The 24,221-nt window shown below is 35.0% G+C and overlaps 1 long non-coding RNA gene across 1 annotated transcript; it reads right to left on the reverse strand.

Annotated features, from left to right (window-relative positions):
- Positions 1–10,657: 10,657 nt before the first annotated feature.
- Positions 10,658–13,889, reverse strand: LOC143668453 (uncharacterized). Its single transcript, XR_013168448.1, has 3 exons — positions 13,743–13,889; positions 12,478–12,669; positions 10,658–11,003 (listed from the first exon to the last, which is right to left on the reverse strand). It is a non-coding gene; the product is annotated as an uncharacterized LOC143668453 (long non-coding RNA).
- Positions 13,890–24,221: the final 10,332 nt, after the last annotated feature.

Below are 24,221 nucleotides of genomic sequence, written 5' to 3' on the forward strand. Positions count from 1 at the left end.
TTGTGTTGTCATTATTAGTGTGCATGGTTATTTCCCCTTTTGTATTATAGACTGCTTTCATACAGAGGTTATGTCCTACAAATGAGTATCTTCCTGAGAGCCAAGCCTGTTACACAAATAATTATTAATTAACATTTACTAAATAAACATATTTAGGAAGAAATAGACAAAACATCCATCACCTTGGTCTTTGTTTCAAAATGAAACTTTGCAAAGATTTTCTATAGACTGTTTAATTCATTACCAAATTCAGAGGCCAATACAAGGAAAGAGCAAAAGCTACCATGTATAAGAAAGAATCACTGAGAAGAAAAGTCCAATGTAAATGGCAGAGATTAGTGATTCTAACATTTGCTAATTGGTATTTCTTTCAATTACCACAGTGTAGGTCCAGCCAAATTCTCTAAGCCATTATGCTCCACATTTGGAACACGGTTGTACACATGATGTTAGGAGGTGTTTTGTTAAAAAGTTTTGTAATCAATGTGTGTTAAAAAGTATAATCTTCTCTGGAAAATTCACATCATAGAGTAGGCTATTAAAGGATCCGAGAACTCCTGTAGTAAAAAAAAAAATGTCATTTAACCAGCATTTTCAAAGTCCAACATAACTCTATTTTACAATGCATCGATTAATACTTAACAGAACAATAGTATTTAATGAATCACAGCTTGGGAAATTCCATCTTAAAGCAACTCAGAGAGAGTGGTACAACTTCTTTGGGATATGGCATCTTCTAAATCAAATCCTCTCTAGTAGGTGCTGGAAATACAAGGAAAGCAAAAAGTGCATAGTCCGTCATTAAGATTAGCTTAGTTAGGATGTGATTATTCTTTCTGAGGTCCAAAAGTAGAGCAGAAATTTATTCATCGGGAAAAGAAAGTTGAGAAAGGTATGATCCTCCCTAGGTGAAAATTACATGTTCCAAAGCCCCTTGGTGGAAGGGACCATGGGTGTTCAAACCAAGGAGGCAGAGAGTATATAAGGGCATGGTGGGAGAAAGGGTAGAATATTATGTAGGAAAAGGCCATACAGGTCTCTATGGGCGGTTTAAAACCCACTTTACTCTAGAACCATTGAGAAGCCACTTAGTTATTATCAAAAGTAGAGTGTTTCATAATGTTCGCTGTCTGTATATTTGAACAACTGCTGTCTAGTTATAAAATTATTTGATTACCATTTCTTTTTTTGTGTGTTTTCTCAACTTTGTGCCACCCTATTATGACTGTCTTTTTTTTTCCCTATAGAAATCCCTAAATATCTCTTTCATTACAGTTCAGCAAGTTCACCAAGTTATTTCTATTGGAAGGTGTCCCAATTTTCCAATGGCCCAATTGATCTTATCTCAGTAAATATTTCTTTTATTTCATCTTTGAATATTTTGTTACATTTGTTTTGCTTTCTTTCTTTTTTATTACTCAAGTGGTAGGTTTTTTAAAAAATCATGCATATGGAGTTCACAAAAATCACTTTATTACTAACATCTTGCATTAATGTGGTACATTTGTGAAAATTAATGAAAGAACATTTTTATAATTGTACTATAAGTATATTTGAATATTTACAATAGGATTTACTGTTTTCATTGAATAGTCCTATGTTTGTGCTTCAATTTTAAACATAGCAAAATATATACAACCTAGAATTTCACCTTTTATCCACTTTCAAATATATAATTCAGTGCTGTTGTTTACATTTGCAGTGTTGAGCTACCATCACCACCATTCATTATCAAAACATTTCCATCATTCCAAATAGAAATTCTGTACAATTTAAGCATTAAGTCCTATTCCCTATCCCCATCCTACCCTTGGTAAGCTATATTCTCATGTCTGACTCTATGAAGTTGCTTATTCTAATTATTTCATATCAGTGAGATGATACACTATTTGTTGTTTTATATCTGGCTTATTTCCCTCAGCATGATGTCTTCCAGATCTGTCTAGGGTGTCACATGTATCAGAACTTCATTCCTTTTTAATGCTGAATATTATTCCATTGTATGTATATATCACATATTGTTTATCCATTGTTCAACTGAGGGACACCTGGGTTGCTTCCATCTTTTGTTAAATGTGAATAATTCCATTAGGTACATTGGTGTGCAAATAGCTGTTTAAGTTCCTGCTTTCAAAAGAGGGATTGCTGGGTCATATGGTAATTCTATACTTAGGTTCCTGAGGAACCACCAAACTATCTCCCAAAGCAGCTGCAACATTTTACATTGCCACCAACAAGCAGAGAGTGCTATTTCTCCAAATCCTCTCCAACACTTGAAATTTTCTGTTTTTTAAATAGTAATCATTCTAAAGTTGAGAAATGGTATCGTAATGAAGTTTTGATTTGTATTCCATAAAAATGAGTGATATGTAGCTTCTTTTCATGTGTTCTTTGACCATTTGTATATCTTCTTTGGAGAAGTGTCTATTCAGGTCCATTGCCCATTTTTTAATTGGGTTGTGCATCTTTTTCCTTTGATGTTGTAGGATTTCTTATATATTCTAGATATTAAACCCTTATTGAATATGTGATTTACAAATATTTTTCCCATTAAGTAGGCTGTGTTCCACTCTTCCACAGGAAAAATTACAAAGTATAAATTGGGTATCTTTTGTGTCTTTCACATATATCAATTTCTCTCTAATTACTTTCATTTCTTTGTTTACTTACATATTTTAGTGTAGTAATTTTCACAAATTTCCTCCAATTCCTCAACTGTTTTTGGTATATTTTATTCTATTTGTCTGCTTTTAAGATGACTTGCATTTTTATAGTGCTTTAACTTAACTTCTATTATTTTCTTATGACTGGCAATTTATTTTTTACCTTTTTCTATGATCTAGTCTTTCATCCAGTCCTTTTTAATCTTCTTTGATTATTAAAATCTTGTTAAAGATCTTTTACTTTTCAGAAAATATTTTCTCATTTGTTTCTCTATCTGATGTGTCTGTTCATTGCCTGTCCATTTTTTTCTTCAGTTTGTTTTGTAGTATCTTATGCAGATCTTGTGTTGAATACTTAATTCATTCTTCAAATGAAGTTGGTTGTTCTAGTCTCTCTATCTAAATAATATTTTGGGGAGACCGAACAGAAACAACCAGCAACTTCAATTTGTATATATCTATCCCTAATTTGGTTTTACTAGTAAGTTTTGTTCCATATCCTTGAAGCCGATATAGTATAGCTTGGCACTGTCACAGAGACAGGTTCTCTAGAAATGTCCTGTCTTCAATTTGAATCTCAGCTCTCCATTCACTAGCTATGTAATCTGGAGCAAATCTTTCAGCTTCTCTGTGCTTCAGGCTCCTTGTTACTAAAATAGGAATAATACCAATACCGATTTTATAGGGCTGTTGAGAAGTTTAAATGGTTAGCACTTAATAGTGCTTAAAAGTGCTTGCATGTGATAAGTACAAAATAAATATCAGATAATATCTCTTCACTGATTTCAATGTTGCCTCTTTTGGGTTAGGAGAAAGTCTACATAACTTTGATTGAAATTCTTTTTTGTATTGGTTTTGCTCTTCATTTCTTTATACCTCTGCTCAGCTGACTCAATTTAAAAAGTGCATTGTGCTGGTAATAGCTGGATAAATAGAAAATACTCAATATAATCCTTTAGCTAAAAATGCTTGGTATTGTCTTCAGTAGCAAGAAAAAAAGTGGTTTTTTTTTTTTTGATTACTTCACTCAAACAAACTTGAAGTCATTTTAAGCATAAAAAGCCCTTGTTGACTTAATTTTCTGTTGGTGTAATCTCAAAAGAGCTTACTCTCTGTTCCCAGAAACCTCCTTTGCTCTGCTTGCAGGAACGGAACAGCATATGAATTTTCAATTTGGCACCTTTCTCCCTTCTGAAGGACAAGCTCAAATACTCAAACAGTCAACAACATGAGGTGCCTACAAGATAACAAGAAGCATTAACCAATTCTGGCCACTTCTTTGTCTGTTTAAATTGTAAAAGCCCAAACCACGCTTCCCACACGGAACTGGTCTTGGAAAGTTTTTACTCTAGTTCCTTGATGATGCATCTTCAATGAACTCACCTTCTCACCAAGATAAAGAAACTTGTTTGATGCAAGATCAAGAGACCCTAACTATTTAACATCATGTTTTTGATGGTAGCACTTACCTTTTCTCTTTGCTCTGAACCAAATCAGCTCTAGGTTGTTTCTGTGGGTTAAAAGGTAAGATCACAAAAGCAAAAATAGACTGTTCATGTGGCTGCTCCTCCAGATTGTCAGTTGTGCCATTCTGGGGTATGAAATTGGGTCATAGGGATATTCAATGCTGTGTCCCTGGACGTTGTTCTAAGCAAAATTTCATTACCTGGATATTTTCAGAGCATATTACTTACTTTTAGACAAAATTATACTCTGCATACATCTCAAGAGATATGCGTCAAGCTTATCTTCCCTTAATTACTCTAAATATCATTATACCTAGAAGATATTTTCAAAATGTGTATTGTGGATGTAACTAGTGAAAAATTTCTGTATTCTAATGTTTGTTTTTTTTTTTTTTTTTTTTTTACTGTTTTCAGAAGGTTTCAAAAAACAAGAGTAGAGGAAACCATTTTGCAACAACCTCTTAAAACAAAAGTTCCATAACTTATATTTTGGCAAATGTTTCTGGGCCCAGAATTTGAACAATAGAATTCTGTGGAACCAAAGTTGGTAATCATTTTTAAAATTTTCGTGAATGGCATATACTTACTTATGTCTGAAAACATAGTAGAGTGTCCTTCTTGATAAAAAGGAAAACAGGCATACCTTTGCCAACTTTTAAACTTTATATGTTTTAATACAAGCTAAGTGACTAGAGCAGGCAAGTTTGGAGTAGAGTGTAAAAGTATGCGTGCATGTGTGTGCGTGTTTGTGTGTGTGTTTCCTAACAACTTGCATAGCTTCCAGAGAACAACAAACATGTCTATGGTTCAGGCAAAACTGAAGAAAACCAGACTCAGAAGGAAAGGACAGAACAAATGCATGCAAACTGATCTGGTTGCTTTACATTGCAGATGTTAGAAATTTCAAAAACCTCCAGTTGCACCTTTTTTCTTTGCATGGGCAGGCACTGGGAATCGAATCCAGGTCTCTGGCATGGCAAGTGAGAACTCTGCCTGCTGAGCCACTGTGGCCCACCCTCCAGTTGTGTTTTATTTGTTCTTTTCCCTCTCTCAAACTAGCTTCTTATGAAGGCAGAACACGGTACTAGTTTACTTTATTATAATTGTTTTAAGCCTAGTCCGTTTTGATGAAGCCATCTCCTCCTTTTTACCATATAGTTTTGATATTTTAAAATTTATGTCCTAATAATCCTCTATAATTTTTAATTTTAAATTCATTTCTTTTTTCTAATTTTCTGCATATTTCTAATCTTTTTCAAACTAGATATGATATAATCAATAAAAGAGTGAATTAATAAATTGAAGATGAAACTATAAATATGGGTTCAAGGTAGAAACGGTTTACTTCCCTTTTTTATATTAAATAATGTCTCATTTGACTGTTAAAGTTTCAGAACAATCTAGTATTACTGTGATTATTACTAAGCAAGAAGGAAAAGCTGTTCTTCCATTCTGAATATCATACTTGCTTTCGGGAGAGACTAACTGCATTCATGTGATGTTTAACCAAATACCAGGCGACTCAAAGCAGGACTTTCCATCACTAACTGCTCAACATACTGTGAAGTTCTGGGTAAAGAGGGGGATCCATGCCATCCTAGTGTCAACACCCTGGAAATGTGACCATTATTATGAAGAATAAAGCTACCCGCAGACAAAAGCTGTAAAAATAAATGCTAATACTTATCATTTATTCTTCATACTGTTTAAAAGTAGTGGATATAGTATTCATAATTTTAAAATGTGATTTTTGCATTCAATAGTGCTTTAATTTAATTGCTGGAAAAGAATTGTTGATTCATGTATATTTATCTAAATCAGCGAATAAATGTGTATATATATATATATGCGTGTGTGCTACCACAATTCAGTACATTCAATTTTATCAGTCAAATAAGCAAAATCATGGCTCTTCTATCAGTTCATGCTTAATTATTTTCATCTCTTTATTCATCTCTTAAAACCACTTTATTTACATATATGCTGTATTACTTTGATTCTCCACTTGATTCTATTAAATATATCCAGGTTTCTGAATCTCCTTTGTGAAATTTTTCTCAGGCTCACAGTATGATGCCTGTTGCTATGACTCCTTCCTCATCTCTCCTTGTTTGTCTGAGCAGGTCCAGCCGGCTTTCACTCACCTTTACTCCCATGGATTGCTTTTCCCCATTCAAATGAGCAATCGTATTGCAAAGGTGCATCACCTGACTTTCATGCATATGCATTCATATTTGTGTGGGGGTGGCGTATACCAGTAAGTGTTTCATGTGAAAAAAAATTTAAGAGAAGATTTCAGACAGCTGCAGATCCTTCTCTATTGTTGGGGAGTGGCCACCACATCCTTTCATGTGTTAGAAAAATCAGAAGATGAAGAAGAAAATAAAGAGAAAGCGAAGAAGGTGGAGGAGGAGGAGGAGAAATCCAAGGGAGGAGCAAGAAGAAAGTGACAACAGTTGCAGGGTCTTTTGCAGTTTATATGTTTTCACGTGAACTAAGACCAATAAAAAATGATTAGGTATTACTCTTTTCTTTCCCATTTTAAAAATGAAAGTGAATTTTTCATTTTTATACAAATGAATCCAAAATACTAAGCCTAAAAAAGCAAACAAACCTATTGTTAATATATTTAGTGTATAGTATAGCTAATGGCCAATTTAACTCAGAAATGGGATGAAGTTTGAATTAAACTAATATTCATTAAAATACCAATTGTCATTTTACATTATTTTTCAAAAATATTTCTTGTGAACAAGTATAATTAATGGCCAATTTAACTCAGAAATGGGATGAAGTTTGAATTAAACTAATATTTGTTAAAATACTAATTGTCATTTTATATTATTTTTCAAAAATATTTCTTGTGAAAACGTTTAACAGCATTGAAATATATACCTGAATGTGATTAAAGGGGGAAGGAGATTGTATATATGGTCACAGAATAAAAATTTTTTTTTAAATCCATGGGACTACAGCACACAAGTTGTGAACCCTAACTTAAAAACCATGGTCTTTATTTAATGGTACAAACATAAAAATGTGCTGCCATCAATGACAACAAATGTTCCACACCAGTGCAAGGTATTGGTTGTGCATGATAAATGGAATCCTGCAGCTTGTGCACGATTGCTCTGTAAAATCACAATTTCATGTATTTAAAAAGATGAATATTTCTGATGTTAAGAACTTACTTGAGTCTGACTCTAGTGGCTTATTTCCTTATTTTTCAAAATTATATGTGATTAAGTATTTGGTTAGTTCCCCCAGACCAATTAGAAATACCAATCTTTATTCCTAAGTAGCATTATTTTGTAAGAAAGTTCTGGGAGATGATTAGAGGAGGAGCTAATGAAAGCACATAGGGGAAGGAAACAGAACTATATAAAGGTTTACTAGCAAGTTATCAAGACTCTTATTTAGAAAGAAATAGAAAGCAGTAAAATGCTCAATAGATTTAAAATTACTTGGCAGAAAAATAAAAATTACAGAAAAAAATTTAAAGTGCAACCTAAGCAAGGTTATACACCGAAAGAAAAGAGAATTATGGATAGTACCAAGACATTGGTCTAAAAATTATTTAATCCCTCAAATAACATTGAAATACAGCTCATCTTTTCTTTCATGAACTTTTTAATCCTTCGAAATTCATTGTACATTCATGTCGTCATTTTCAAAATCATATGCTACTTTGCGACATCCTACATATTAGCTTATGGCTTAATATTTGGTGTGTATACATAATTTTATCTGATATTTTATAAGCTTCTCTAGCACAGTGATTTTCATGGCTTCTTGAAACAGGTCTGGTATAATAATATCCATCTTCAGCTGCAATTATCACCGCATTCCCCTTCCCCGCCCGCTTTGGTGTTAATTAATGGACAAACCAGACTGCTCAGGCCCTCGTTTTTGTTGTTCCACTCCAGATTGCTAATTAAGCAAGAGCTGGTTTTTTAAAAAAACCTTCCCTTCCTCCTCCCTCCTTTCACATTCTTTTTATTTTTAGACATCAAGATTTTTCTTGCAGGATAAACCATTCATTCATGAAACTGATCTATAAAAATATACACCATCTTTACTCTTTTCTCTGAGCTCCTGAATTCCAATATTGTGGTGGTTAATTACAATGGTAAATATGTATCTACAAAAAGCTATTATCTCATTTGTCTTCAACAGCTGCAAGGATTCTCACTATGAATAATTTCTCTGGGTCCTTAGTAAATTACAAATGTCTAGAAAGCCTTTTCGTAGTTTTCTTTTGAAAAGTTGTTTCAGAGATACAACTCTCCTTCCCTGTTTTACATTTTAATTTATAGTCATTATATACATTTAATTTTTAAATCCTTATTTTCCATTTTTCTTGAAATGCTCTTACCCCCAAATGCACAAAAAATAGTGATTCTACAAATATCCACTGAATAGCTCTTCAGACTGATGGAATCCAAAAAGGTGTGTAATATAGAAAGGGATAAGAGCATAAGGACTGTGGCAATCACAAAAAAAATCCCAGCAAATATCTTTCTGTTTGGGCCTATGAAGAGCCTACTTAAGAGGTATTAGATCATTTCCATTCAGAAGACTAAGATGGAATTTTTAACTTTTGAATTTATGTAAGGTAACAATATGCATGCACACTTATACATTTGTACATGTGTGTATATTTCTCGATCTAATATGAAGTATATGTAATCATACATAAATAAACATGCCCAATGAAAGAGAACGCAATTAAAAATCCCAGAAAGCTAGCAACATTTATAGGCCATTGAAAAGTAGGTGTTCAAGTCATGTGGAATAGAATTTTGAAATTAGCATTTTTCGAAAGAAAATCATAGATTTGCAGAAATATTTTAAACCAGCTGTTAAAAACCGGTGACCTGCAGGAAAAAAATCCATCCCCCCCAGTTTAATTCTGTTATTCTATACCATGTCAGCATAGTTTCTTAAAATGTTTTATTTTTTAATTATTTCTTGACTCTAAATATACAAACGAGATCTCTGATTCAGAAATCAAATTTCTGGCAGTACAGATATGAATGCCCAAATGGCTACAATCAGCTGGCACTAGGCAGCAGTTTGTCTTTATGGTATAAGTGAGTGTTAGCCTCTGTATTGCGTCTGCTGAGCTGAGGACGAGAACCAGTGTCCATTCCTGAATTTTACTGTGATGTTTTCATAGACGAGAGTGTGATGGTTAATTTCATGTGTCAACTTGGCTAGGTTATGGTGTCCAGTTGTTTGGTCAAGCAAGTACTTGTGTAGTTGTTACTGTGATAATGTTTAGTAGCTGAACTTAAGTCATTAATCAATTGATTGCATCTTTGCTGATTACATCAGCAATCAACAAAGCAGATTGCCTTCAGCAATAGAGGCGTCTCCTCTAGCAATCTGTGAGAGGCCTTAAAGGGAAAACTGAGAATCTCAGCAGTCAGAAAGAAAAAAAATCTACTCTGTTCCAGCCAGCCCACTTGTCCTAGGCAATTCAATGAAAACTTTAGCAGAGTTTCCCACTTGCAAATCTCCAGGGTCACTGGAGCCACTTCCTACAATAAATTTGTTAATATTCATATGTATCAGTAGGTTTGGTTTCTCTAGAGAACCTTAATACTGTAAAAAAAGAAAAGTGGAAACATTTCTGATATCCATATCTCTAGCAAAAGTAAGAAAATAAAAGATCAGGAAAGAGGACCATGATCAAAACAAAGTCGGGGTATGGGAAGAGGAGAACATATGGTAGAAGCACAGACTGTTTACACATAGTTAATATCAAACAAAAAAGGATTTGTGAAATGGGTAGACGCTTGCCTGTTCTCATTTATTTATGCTCAGTCTCTGTGACCATTTGAATGTGCAAATTTTGTTAAAAAGACTGATCTGCTCCTGTGCTCCAATCAAATCAGAAAAAAAGCAAACAAAATATCCTAGCACTGCCACATTCAAATGTCACTTCTTTGCTACTTCTTATCCAACTCTACTTCTATTTTACAACTTCATTTGGTTAACACCAGGCAGAGGGCTCAACCATGGCTGCCCACTAGAATCACCTGGGCTACGTTTAAAACTATCATTGCCGTTGGGCGGGCCATGGTGGCTCAGTAGCAGAGTTCTTGCCTGCCATGCAGGAGGCCTGTGTTAGATTCCCAGTACCTGTCCATGCAAAAAATATATATTTAAATTATTGCTGTGCCTCTCTACCAGAGGGCCTCATTTAATATATAGAGACTATGGCTTTGGCATCCTTTTCTGTAAAAAAAAAAAAAAAAAAAAAAAAATAGCTCCCCATATGATTCTAATGGTCAGTCAAGAGTAGAATCACCAGTCAAGATTTTGCAGTCTATGACATACTGGATTATATGCCATCCACACTCTGCACTCTCTCACTGGATTAAGTCTAGTTATTGATCTGGTTAGGTCTAGTCTTTTTTTTTTCTTTCTTTATTTTCTTCTTTATAACATACTAAAGCAAATTCTTCTAGAAGCAGACTCTAAGCCAAGGATTCCAGTGGAAAAGATTTATTAAGTGCTCAAGGAGTGACTGGAAAGGTTGTGAGGGGAGCAAAATAGGAAAATGAAAACAAGCTCTGAAGTATAAATAACACTTCAGAGTTGCTGACTGGATGCAAAAAAGCTGGGCTTTTGTACTTCAAACCAGTCAGTGACTATGGGAGAGGAAGTTGTCCTGAAAACTTCTTGGTCGGGGACTCCAGTGCCAAGGGTATTCTCCAGTCTTCAGAAACTCACTAGTATGAGCCATTAGCAGCAAACCAGGCAGAAGGTGGGGCTGGGCACACAGAGTTGGAAAAGGGAATCCTGGGGGTGGGGGGTTCTGTGAAGGAGGCCATCCAACAGCACTGACACAGTCCATGTGTGCAGCCTACAGAAATGAAGCTGGATGGTGATGGACAGAGTGGTGGTGTCGACCTAGAAGATCTCTAAGACCTATTTCTAGGTTAATAACAGCTATCAAATGCTCTCAGACACATGTGCTTTGAATCTTTAGTTTCTAATTGATAAATATTTAAAGATTCTGCTCTCTCTCTGCCTCAAGTATCTTTGGGTTCCTATTTGGGTAATGCCTTGACAGTTTGACAAGGACACTAATTAACACCTAAAATTTAATTCTTTCAAGGGGGTTTAGAGAAATGCCATAGAGCTTTATTAAAAGCTCAGTTTCATCAGTTAGAATACTATGCATTTGTAATCAAGTTTGGAGTCATGAAACATGACCAAAGATTTACATAAATAACCACGTTTGTAGAAAAAACATATTGCGTTTTATATGAGCATTTAAATGACTATATAAAAATAAGTAAAAATAATGACTGTATTAAGCAAGGTAAAAGTATTTCTTTACAGTTTCAGTCTCTGTCATCTTTTTAAATCAGAAATTCTGTGAAGGGCTATGAAAGACTTCTGTTTAGATGATTGAGGCTTACAACAATTACATTTTTCCATTTGCAGAGAATTAAGAAAGCAAATAGTAAGAACAGCTTTTCAGGCAGATTAAGTTCTTTTGCTATGGAAAACTGTAATAAATGAAGCACCACATTTTCACCCAAAATGAAAAATGGTAACTAACTTACCCTAAAAAGTACAGCAATAATCTTAAGGATAATATTTTCAATCATATTAAATTTGGCTTGCCTACAGAATGATGTCTTGGAAAAGTACCAATGTTTTAGGAATTTATGGTACAACATCAACTCTCAGTCACAGAAAGTAAACCTAGGAATTTTGACCAAGTTTTCTAACCACAACCTCAGCAGTTTTACTTACAAAAAAACCTTTTGAAAAAAATGTGAGATTTCCTTTTTGGGACTGTCCAAAAATTGCCCCAAATACTTATTTTAAATCAATAGGACAGGACCAGAACATAGCAAAACATTTAAGTTCCTTGACACCCTCTTCTTTAAATTCATCATTAAATGAAATAAATTATTAGCACATTATAAGGAGAAATGTGTGTGTGTGTCTGTGAATGTCTTTGTGGAGGAAGTTTCTAGCAACTGTTCACCTATTGTCTATCATATACTTTATACAAATTATCTCATCTAATTCTGAAGACAGCCTTATGAAATATAGTAAGCACTATTTACACTATAGGATTCTAAATGTTAAGCTGGTACACTTATCTGCCCTAACTGACAGGGCTTTTTAATGCAGTGAGGTTTAAATCTCTGTCTTTCATCAAAGTTTATTCTGTTTTACTACCGCATATAAGGAAAAGGAGGTATGTAGTTCAATAATATATTAACATGATGAAATTCTTTCAGGGTTTTCTGAGGTCAAAATCTACAAATTCTGGTTTGCATTTAGGTGAATTAGTCAGTCCTGATGGTCTTTCTTACCTTCTGTAAAGTTTTACTTTCTACATCACAATGAAGAGAGCCACTTAAAAAAACACTTCTCTCTGAAGATGCATCAGAAAATACATGAGGGGAAGGAAAAAAGTTGCCAGCTGACCTTGTCTTCCAGCTCTGTTTTGAGATGAGGAATGGATAAGACTTGCACAGACTTCTGACATCTGAATTTCTTTATGTCTGAATAATGAATTCAGAAAGCAAGTCACACTTTCTTTGTTACTCATATTTTGTTTCACATGAAAACATAAAAAGTCATAGAGAAACATTGTTCCCTTGATATTTTTCTGGAATTTGGCAGCATTGACAGAAGCATTTGTTTCTTAACCAAAACAGACATTTACAATCTCAGGTGTTCACTGCTTTGAAATGACAACTGGAAGTAAGAAAATACTTCTAATCAGGATTCCAAGAATAAAGACTGCCAGTAAAGAAAATGATTTCTGACATGGAAGACAGGATTTTACTTCATTTATTTAATATGTATGTAGATGTTCTTACTTCCAAAGATGACATCTTGTTCGTGTTTTTGATGAAGAAACTTAGTTTCTTTCATCCTGTTCTAGAAGCATATTTTTGTCATTTGATCTCAATGAAGTAAACAAGGTTTGTGTGGAACACAGATATATGCTTAACAAGCACTCAGCAGGAGCCAGAATTTCTCCTAGCACTGGGGATAGTACAGTGAACAAAACTGACCATGACCCTGCCCTCAGGAAACTCACAGACTAAAAGGGAAAACAGGCAATAAGCAAAATGAATAAGGAAAGGATATAATATATTAGATAGTGGTAAGTAGAATAGAAAACACACACAGTGGAGGGGATATGAAGTGGCACTGACATTTTAGGGTGGTCAGGGGCTTCACTGAGAAAGTGACTTGTAATAAGGGAAGTGAGGAACTGAGCCATTTGAATAATAAGAAAATATAATTTCAGGTGAAAGAAACACCAAGTGCAAATGTTAACTTGAAACACATAACAGTAAATGGGTAATATATTTATTAATAATTCCACTTGAATGAATTGGAATTAGACTAGCGATGCTTCTATTAAAAGTAGTACTTCTACTAGTGTCCCAAATGCAAATATTTTAGGCAAATTTCCTATTGTTACAGATAGCTTAAATTTTAAACCCAGCTTAACTGAAGAATACAAAGAAAAGAAAATGACTGGAAGACCAATGGAATAGCTCAAGAAAGCAAAAGAAAATGGTCCATGGCGAATATAAAAAGGAAGGGAAAGCAAACAAACCAAATAGTGACAAGAAGTATTCATTTGGGAGCATGTCATCATTTAAATAAATTATCACCTACTGCAACCCCTTTTCTATCTACTTGCTTTCAACTAAAGTATATGGAGCAGTTTCATCTGGGGCTGGGTTTGGCTTCCTTCTCCATCTCTACCTCTTGGAGTTCTCGCCTCCTGGCCTCTGATGTAACAAAACAAGAATTGTGTTTAGAATTAGAATACCTGATTCTGTGTATCATTTCTCCTTCCTACTAGATGTAAGTTAGGCAAGTTGTTTCATTTTTCTAGTCCTCTTAATTCAGTAAACACCATTTTCCCCTTCAATTCTAATACTTTACGATTTTAGTAAACCTAGGGGAAAAAGCTGCTTGTTTTCCATTTGGAATTAAATCTTAACTACAAGATTGTTCGGAAAGGAAAATTAGAAAGAATGAAAGGAAGACAGAAGATATCATCTAAACGAAAACCTGCATTTAAAGGGTAGAAGAGGAAGAGAATAAGGACGATAGAGAACCAAAAGAATTAAAAAAAAAAAAAACCACAGAAATTAATAAAGAATCAGTTAGAAGATAAAGATGGGACTAGTATTGTCTGCTTCTGAATAGATATGAAGCTCAGTCATTCAGAAATAACCATTAAAACTAGTGACAAGATTATTTGGTGACTTTTGCAGAAACACAGTCTTGGAGAAAGGAGGAAAAATGAACCAGGTGCTGGAGGTGGAGGAACCACATGGTAATAAATCTCAGAGTGAGTGGGCAAAAGCTGCAGAAATGAGAAACCACAACTTTAAATGAAAATTTTGTTGAATTTCTTTAAACTAATCATGACACTGAGCCTAAACTAATTCAGTTTGAAAGAAAAGAGTTTGACTAACTCTTTTCTTTCAAACACAACTACAGTATAATGTCAACAGATATTGACATGAGCAGATGCATCCACAAGCAATCAATCCAGAAGACATTATGTGTTATCTATGATCTCTAAGATTTTTTCCATAAATTTTGCTGTGGAAAAATTCCTAATAAGAAGCAGATGCTGTGTACCTTTGAAAGGCAATCAAGGAGATTAGTTTAAAAAGCATCTTCCCTGATGTAGTCACACTGGTGGTCATTTCACTACATGATCAGGATACACGTGCTTTGCTATTGCCCCACAGGATATCATTATTTTTAAATACAAGGAAGTTGAAAGAGAATAAACTCTCCATTTCCCCTGAAATCCCATAGCTCTATATAATCAGAAATTTCAGAGTTTTCTGTTGTTTATGAAAGAGTCTTTAATCATCAGATATCTGAGCTCTGAAGTCAAAAGGAGTCAAGTTTCAAGGTCAGCTAATACACTGCAATGCAATAGGTAATTCTCCACTAATTTTTTTTTTTTAGCTAAATACACTTATTGATGTAATCAAGCAGGGAATTGATAAGAAATTCAATTATTTCTCCTGAAATGAATTATAATGCATGACAATGTCATCAAATTTTCTTTATCTGGACCTTGGTGAGACCAGTTATTGTTTTTCCCACTTATATATAATATGGAGGCTGAGACAACAAAAACAAATAGAGATATTTTGATTTATTTTTAAATATGAGATTTAGGAATAGAATTTTTAGCAAATTATTATCATTTAAATTAAAAATCCAAAATCCGATCTTTTCTTAGTCATTTCCTGATTCTTTTTGCTCTTTTTATGTCATCCTCAAGCTGGATGGAGTCACAATATTTTTAGGGTTTTAAGAGACTTTAAGAACCACACAGCTGAGAGGTTCTTACCATTTTGTTTTATGAACCCTTTTGAGAAATAGTTAAAAGTTATGGGTACTATTACTAGATAAATGCAAATACACATATAAACATAAAATTTAGCACACAATTTCAGGTTTTTCTGGATCCCTTGATAACACCCTTAACTTAGTCTAGCCATGTAATTTTATAAATAAGGAAATAAAGTCATAAAATTGGGGTGATTTTTCTCAGACAACCCATTACCAAGTGGCATAGTTGAAGTTTAAATCCATATGACCAAATAACCTATTCATTGCTTGTACAGTACCTCCATGATTCTGTGCAAGCATGTTCCCTGCAAAAATAATTATCTAGTAAGACTTCTCCGTGCCTGGGTTAGAGTACCTGGGATAGACGCATGAGCTGGTCAGTAGAGAGCAGCTTCTGGAGCCAGGGAGGCCTGAGCTCCAGGCTTGCACACAGATGAAATGGTGGGATCCTGGATTGGAGATTATCTGCCACCAGGGACAAGTTACACATCTGCTCAGGAGTTAGTGCTCTAAAACCTACCTAATGGGGCTTTTTGAGACATACATTTTAAAAAATTGCCTATAAAATGCTTATCAAGTTGCTTGGAACTGAGTAGTAAATAAATACAAATATTAGCCAGTAATAGAAGGTTTTACAGAAAGGAAAAAAAAAAAAAAAATATATATATATATATATCAGATTCCCCTACTACAAAGGTCACTGGGTAGATTAGGTTATGTGTAAACTTTAAGCAACAAAATTCAGTTTCTGGATCTGCACTTTTGAGCTCTGTTTCTAGTCCTGATTTTTACGTGGTTCAAAACGTGGTGTTTAAAGTTGCTCCGCTGATCTGAAAGCCTAAGGTGAACACAAATGAATAGATCACTTTATTGCTTTCTAAGGCTGATAATTGTAATCCAAGCGTCAGTCACAAGATGGGCAATGTTTACACCATCACTTCATGACCCATGTGCCATTTATTTGGATAAGTAAAAGCCAGTCTAAGCTAATAGGCCTTGTTTTCTGCAATTAAATGAATAGCAAAGTATTAAGATCAATTACCATTGTAAATAAATAAACCTATAGTGAAATTTTATAATTCAAACACTGGGTATAGTAAGGTATCATCACAATCATTTCCAAATACTATCAGTGCTTATCCTAACCCTATGAAAACATATGTCATCTTCTTCTTGTTTGAAATGCCCTCCTGAGCCCCAGCCCAGTTGTCCAGAACCTTGTAAACCAACGATTCCACTAAAACTTAGATCTCTTATGCACTGACTTGTCCACATATATCAGGTTCTGATCTTCCAAAATGCTTTAACTATTTCAGCGAGAGGGAGAAACTGACCAAATTATAATATTCCCTTTATGTCATCAGGGGCAAAAAAGAATAAGGAAAAATTAGGACTATGCCTGAAATGTATCTTTATGACCATCTTTCTTTAATCAGGAAAAGACTTTAGCAATTTCTAAGGGATTTAATTTAAATACACTTAATTTCTTTACCAAATTATATAAATCCTTCCACGTTTATGTCTACTTTTGAAGGAACCAGCTATATTTTCCTTCTGGACATTTAAAAATATCATGCATAATTGCACATTAAACAGATGGCAACTGTGAATAACAGTGTGATAGACAATAGTTTCTTCCTATATAAGTGCCAAATGACCATATGGTATACACCATAAGTGCTTTAGGGACTCAGAAGAGAGACAGGTCTCCTTGGGATGGAGTGAAGAGGAAAGATCCTGAGAGAAGAAGATGGGATTTGATATGTAAATAAGTGACTCTACCATGTCCCTGTATGCAGCCCCTAACTCAGCATCTCCCCAAGAAAGTTTGCCATCTTTAATGAACATGATCAGTAATTCTCACATTTTATTCTCTGTGTCCTAGGGTACTCATTAATCACAAACCTTAACTATGGGGCCAACAAATTTGAGAAATATACAATGGGGGTGGGTAGGAAATATATAAATAAAATAAATGTTGTACCAGCTTCATTTTCTAATGTACAGCTTCTTTGGTAAATCTGATTTTGAGAACACAATATGATCCAGAGGCCTAGATGGAATTTTAATTCATTTATTTAAAAGCACTCATAGAGGTATACCAGGAATTATTCAAAGCACAAGGATAAAGCAGTTAATGTACCTCTTTATGGAAATTACATCCTGTTGGGGAGAAGGCAATGAACAAATAATAAAACAAACCATATGGGCATATCAAGGAATGGACATAAAGATTGCTAATAGGGACGCTGCAATACTAAATAGGGCAGTCTGGAAAGGTCTCATTAAGAAGAGGACATTTGAGCAAACAGTACTAGATATCTGGGGGAATAGCATTGCAAGTAAAGGGAAGAATGCAAAGTCTCCAGGGAGACAGCATCGTTCTAGCTTCCTGAATTGACTTGCTTTACATCTAGTTGGAGAAACACAGTCTACCCCAAAGGGACATGGAGGAGCATCACAACACCCTCCACCCACCCTGCCCATTCTTGTTTCATGCTAGAATATTCCACATAGGAAAAGGAGCAGAGAAAGGATATATTCTACTTGTAACCTGTAAAATGCTTGGGGTAGGTGGAAGATCATGCATGTGACTATTTTGATAATTTTTGATGAAGAAGTAACTCTAATTTCAAAATACATCCAATGGTATCCATCCATACTTACAACGAAACACTGAATTCAGAATTTCAAAACAGTTGAACCATTGCAAAGTCAATTTCCTGTACTAATCACCACAGTTTTCCCACAGAAAACTTCAGTATAATTCTGAACATCAAGAATAGTGGGTAGGAAATTGAACTTGTCATTAAATTAATGTAGTTAATTGAATCCAGCTCAGGAAGAACATTTAATTTGTTTGAGACACTTTCCATGTTATATCATTCTACATGCTTTTTCAGCTTTTGGTCTTGAGAATGAGAATGATTTTTTTTTCTTCAGTAAAGTATTCAGGCAATGTTGAAATATTTTGTGGACAAAAAAGAAAAAGCCAAGTTAGAAATGAGCTTTGTTCATCATTTTATGGAAATTTAATAATGTTATGTTCTAAACAATTATATTGAAAGTATTTTTTTCAGAGATTCTTAGAAAATTGCTGCCTCAGCCCAAATCTGTATCCTTCTATCTCTCCCAATTCTCCCTGGGGACAAGCCAACTTGTAGTTTGGGTGAGGTCTATTCTGGGAAAATAATTGGGTTTCTAAACACACCTAAAACTCCTATTCCAGAGAAAATGGGCAGTCAGTGGTAAGAGATAGAAACATCAGAATGCCCTTCCTTACTGCCCTCTAGAAGGACTCAGATGTAGAGACCTGGGAAGAGATGTATCTTTCCGGTGGCACTTGAACAAAGACTTCTGATCTCACAGCTACTAGAAGGTTCCAGCTCAGAAGGATGGGCAGATTCCCTCAGCCCACATATATGAACCACTCCAGCCAGCTCACATTGTATACTCTGCAGGATTTCTTCTGAGTCAATCTAAGCAGATGCTTAGAACAATGGGAAAGCAGCGATTCTGAGAAAAATGAGAAATTTTGACAGTATTTGATAATACATTTTAAATCATGTGAAGAGCATACCATTGTTGGACATTCTTATACGTTCTATTATTTTTTGTTTAAAATTACATGTGGGGGTAAGGTGGGAGGATGATGCCATTATCTCTTCAGTGCATAGGGCTTCTTTACGACTTTGTCCCACTCCATGTGAATAATTGTGGTAGAATTCCAAAAGTCAGGTTGTTACTATCCTCACTTTAGGAGGATTTGACTTTTGGAATCAACTGTTATTTTTAGTGATCTTTCTAGAGAGACATGGAAAGCAAGAGACCTGAACATCCAGTTTCCATAGAACCAGCAGACTCACTATAATAGCATTCTATAACAAATGCATACTGCATCTCTAATCGGGTACAAATAGGTTTAAGGGAACCCTAGAGAGCACATACACAAAGGCATGAATAGACAAAGGTTGCAGGTCATAAGAGAAAATCATACTTTTGTGGAGACAGGCCAAGCTCAAGTTTCAAATCAGTGGTTCCTATTGAGAACATATTTAGTTGAAAAAGTAGAAGACAGTCTTGAATGAAGTATAGTGTGAACTCACTGTTTTACAAGACAATACAATGAAAAAAATCAGAAAACTACAAAAATAAATAGAAGTTTAGGAAACATTAAAATACGATTTCAAAATTTAAAATTTTAAGAAAGAAATTCAAAATGCCTATACTGAAATTATTTCTTTGGAAAAGCTGCCAAAATAATAAAAAGCATGAATTAAAAGGTAGTCATGGAGTTTATCCAGGACATCTGATAAAGAGAGAGAGAGTGCTCGTTGGTCAAGAAGAAATAATAACATGAATAATTTTATTTAAAAACTTCCCAGAAAAAGAGAAAGATTTAAATTTTCACATAGAAAGACAAACTGAGTTCAAAACTGGATTGCTTCAGAAAGACCTGTACCTAGAAGTATTGTTGGATATTTTCTGAACATAGAAATAATGAACAAATGTTTTAAGCCTACAGATAGAAGAAAGAGAAACAAAGCAGCATCAAGCTGTTTATGTAAGTTAAAAAACAGATTTTTAGAGAAAAGAACCATGATCCAAGAATCATATTTTTTTTTGTTTTATTGCTATCTGGTGGGGGTAACATTTCATTCTTTTTCCATGTGACTATCCTGTTATTGCAGTACCATTTGTGAAATTTTCTTTCTTTTGGGGGGGAGTGAGGAAATGTACAGGTGGGGAATCAAAGCCAGGTCTCCTGCATGGCAGGTGAGAATTCTAACACTGAACCATCCTTGTGCCCCCCATTCTTATACGAGAAAATGCAGATAGTTTTCTCAGCTTCTTGTTTTGCCTCTACTTAGTGGGATTCCTGGATTGTTGTTTTTTTGTTGTTGTTGTTGTTTTTAACCTTTAATATAAGCCTTTTTAAAAAATTTAGCTTTCATGTCAAATCTCTGAGAACAATCCAGACATATGCTGGAATAGTAGCCTCTAAAGTGGCTCACAACTCTTCTAGCACATTGGTGGGCTCCCAGGATGATGTGGTAGGAAACAGCGGTGCTGGCTGTGCCATTATGTTCAGTGCCCTGGAATATCCCCTTGGAGTATCCACCAACATATGCTTATTTGCCATTTCTGATTGGTATTTAAAACACACTCAATCTCAAGGGCTCTCCTTCCTGTTTGAGTTGCAGAGACGGCATGACTTCTAGAAATCAAGCATTTTAACACAGCATCTAGTGTGTGCTTCATCTTAGTTCTTATGCCGGGCAGATATTTTACTAAATTAAAAGGAGACTCTGATGTGAATTGTCATGTCTTTTTTATCTTCACTCTGAATACTGTATTTGAATATTTTCACAGAATGAAGTAAAACCAAAGCACATAAAGGCCTGCGATTGGGTAGGAACCAGGCACTCCCAGGTGAGAAGGGATATAAAGTGCCTGGTGTGATCACAGTCTATGGAGCCACCACACAGTAGAGGACTGCTCACCTGCTCTGGATTGAAATCATATTGGTGTTGACAGACATTAAGGACATGATCTGATGTGAAATTGGACACAAGTGTTCAGTGCACTTGCCGCACTAGAGTGATTTTGTCATGGGCACCAAGGAGCACTCTGAGTGAAGCACAAGATGATGGATTACTTCAAAAGGTGCAATAGTGTCCTTGGGGCCACTCATAGACCTCTATAAGCACAACCCCCACATGATTTCTTTGCACTCCAGAATCATACCTTTGTGCTGTTGCTGTTCTACTTCCCAGCATTCACCGATGGGTTGACATTTTCCCCACCATTTTTTTTATCCTTCTTAACTCTGTGAGCTCTGACCTCAAGTTGACTGTGGGTGAGACCTGGGCTAGCAACGTGGGCATGGGCAGTCTGTGATAGCTATAGAATGGATCAAAGCCTCCTCCTCTCTGGGGTTGTCCAGGGATTCGATTCCTGAGGGCTACCCAGATGGAGTGTTACATCAGCTTTACCAACTATTCTTAAAATGGAACTAAATAAACCTTTTTATAGTGGTGAATGGATTGGTAAGCTGAAAAGTGATTAGAATGGTTGCAAATAATGTAAAATGAAACCAAATGTTTGTGCATTCATGAGAAATGTTGTAATGGGAAAAGTAGTGGGCTGTCATTCATATCAACTAGTTGGGCTTTGGAAAAGTTTGGCGGACCTGGTGGTTTGGAGCTGTCCTTATCCCAGAAAAACATACTATTAAATTTAATCCATTCCTGTGGGTGTAAACTTATTGTAAGTAGGACATTGTGATGAGACTCTTTCAGTTAAGGTGTGTCCTACCTCAGTCAGGATGTCTCACAATCCTGCTATGGGAGTCCTTGATAAGCAGAATGAAATTCAGACGTATTGAGAGAAAGATACAAAGGGAACACCAGAAGCTGAAATCAACAGAACTCAGAAAAGAAGGAGAAACAAGGAGACCACCATGTAACAAGCTCAGGACCAAGAAACACAAGCAGCCAGCCTAGAACACCACAGATTGGGGGAGAAAGCATCACCTTGATGATGCTTTGTGACAGTTAGATTCAGGTGTCAACTTGGCCAGGTGAAGGTGCCTAGTTATGTTGCTGTGGACATGAGCCAGTGATATGTGAACCTCATCTGTTGCTGATTACAGTTGGCTAGGAGGCGTGTCTGCTGCAATGAATGATGTTTGACTTAATTGGCTGGTGCTTAAATGAGAGAGCTCAATGTAGCACAGCCCAAGCAGCTCAGCATACCTCATCTCAGCACTCACAGCTCAGCCCAAGCCTTTGGAGATGTAGAAAGAAGTCATTCCAGGGAAAGTTGTTGGAACCCAGAGGCCTGGAGAGAAGGCCAGCAGAGATCACCCTGAGCCTTCCCACGTGAGAAAGAACCTCAGATGAAAGTTAGCTGCCTTTCCTCTGAAGAACTAATGAAATAAATACCCTTTATTAAAAGCCAATCCATCTCTGGTGTGTTGCATTCTGGCAGCTAGCAAACTAGAACATGCTTTGATGTGGACTTTTCCTAATTTTAAAACCATGAAGTAATAAATTCCCATTGCTTATGCTAACCTATTGCATAGTATTGCTTGAGCGACCAAGAAATCAAAACAGTGGAGTATATGAAAAAAGAAAATTATTTCCAAGTGGAAATAATTGCTAGGTGACCAGCAAAGCCTTTAGCTGCATGTATTTATAACGAGAGAGATCAGCAACCAGCTCTGGAAGTTTGGACACTCATAGTTGAGACAAACTTGGCCAAAACAGAAGAAATAATCATTTACCTTAAAACACTTTATTTCTCCACGTCAACAAGGTTAAAATTTGTAAGTGAAAAAGATACCAGCTACAGCATGTGTATTATTTTGTTAAAAACAAAATATGAGGGAGCGGTGACAGGTGATAACAATATCTTTTAGTGCATAGGGCATCTGAAGGACTGTGTCCAGCCTATGTAGTAGCTGTGGTAGAATTCCAATTCTCAGGATTTTGTAAGCCACACCTAAGGAGGACGTGACTTTTAGAATCAACTTCTTTCCCTCGGTACAGTAGGAGAAGACTGTTTCTCTCCTCTTGTACTAGAGAGATATGAAAGCAAGAGGCCAAACATCTAGTCTCTGTAGAGCCAGAAGATTCACTACCTGCTCAATAACATACTGTAGTAAACACATATTTTTTCTCTAATATCGTCCTACAACTGATAATATAGACCATTTTCCTTGATATCAAAAATAATTTGATAAAATCCAATATCTATTCCTGATAGAATTTCTAAATGAAACTGTAATATACTTGCTGAATACTTCCTTAATGTAATAAATACATATATATCTTTAAAACAAGTTAATATGCTCACTACACTAAAGAAATGCTAAAAACTTCCCTTTAACAACAAACACAGGTTGCACATATTCACTAAATTTTTAAGATATTTCTTCTCGGAGGATCAACCAAAACAGCTAGAGAAGTAAAAGGAAAAAAGAAGAATAAAAATTGAACAGAAGAAACATTTTTAAAAATATTATTTTTAATATTTTTAATTTATATATTTTATATCTAAATATAAAATATATTTTATTAATTAATATAATTATTATAAATATAATTAATTATAATTATGATAAATATTAATTAATATATCTAAATAAAAAATATTTATATTATATTTTTATATGTTTTTATATTGTTAGCAGATCCTCACACACATACATTTCATACATAGTTGGTGTACAGTGTCTCACAGTCTATCACAATGTTGTATATTCATCATCATGATCATTTTTAGAACATTTGCATTACTACAAAAAAAAAACTCATACATACCATACCCCTTACTCCTCCCTCTCACTGACTAATAGTCTTTCAGTCTATCCAATTTATTTTATCCCTTACCCCCTATTATTAATTAATTTATTTTTATCCATATTTTTTCACTTATCTGTCCATACCCTGAATAAAAGGAGCAGCAGACACAAGGTTTTCACAATCACACAGTCACATTATAAAAGCTATATTGTTATACAACTGTACTCAAGAATCAAGGCTACTGGAACACAGCTCAACAGTTTCAGGTACTTTCCTCTAGCCACACCAATACACCATAAACTAAAACGGGATATCTACATAATGCATAAGAATAACCTCCAGGATAACCTCTCAACTCTGAAATCTCTCAGCCACTGAAACTTTATTTTGTCTAA

The sequence above is a fragment of the Tamandua tetradactyla genome, chromosome 24 (genome assembly GCF_023851605.1).
Source record: "Tamandua tetradactyla isolate mTamTet1 chromosome 24, mTamTet1.pri, whole genome shotgun sequence".
NCBI lineage: Eukaryota > Metazoa > Chordata > Mammalia > Pilosa > Myrmecophagidae > Tamandua > Tamandua tetradactyla.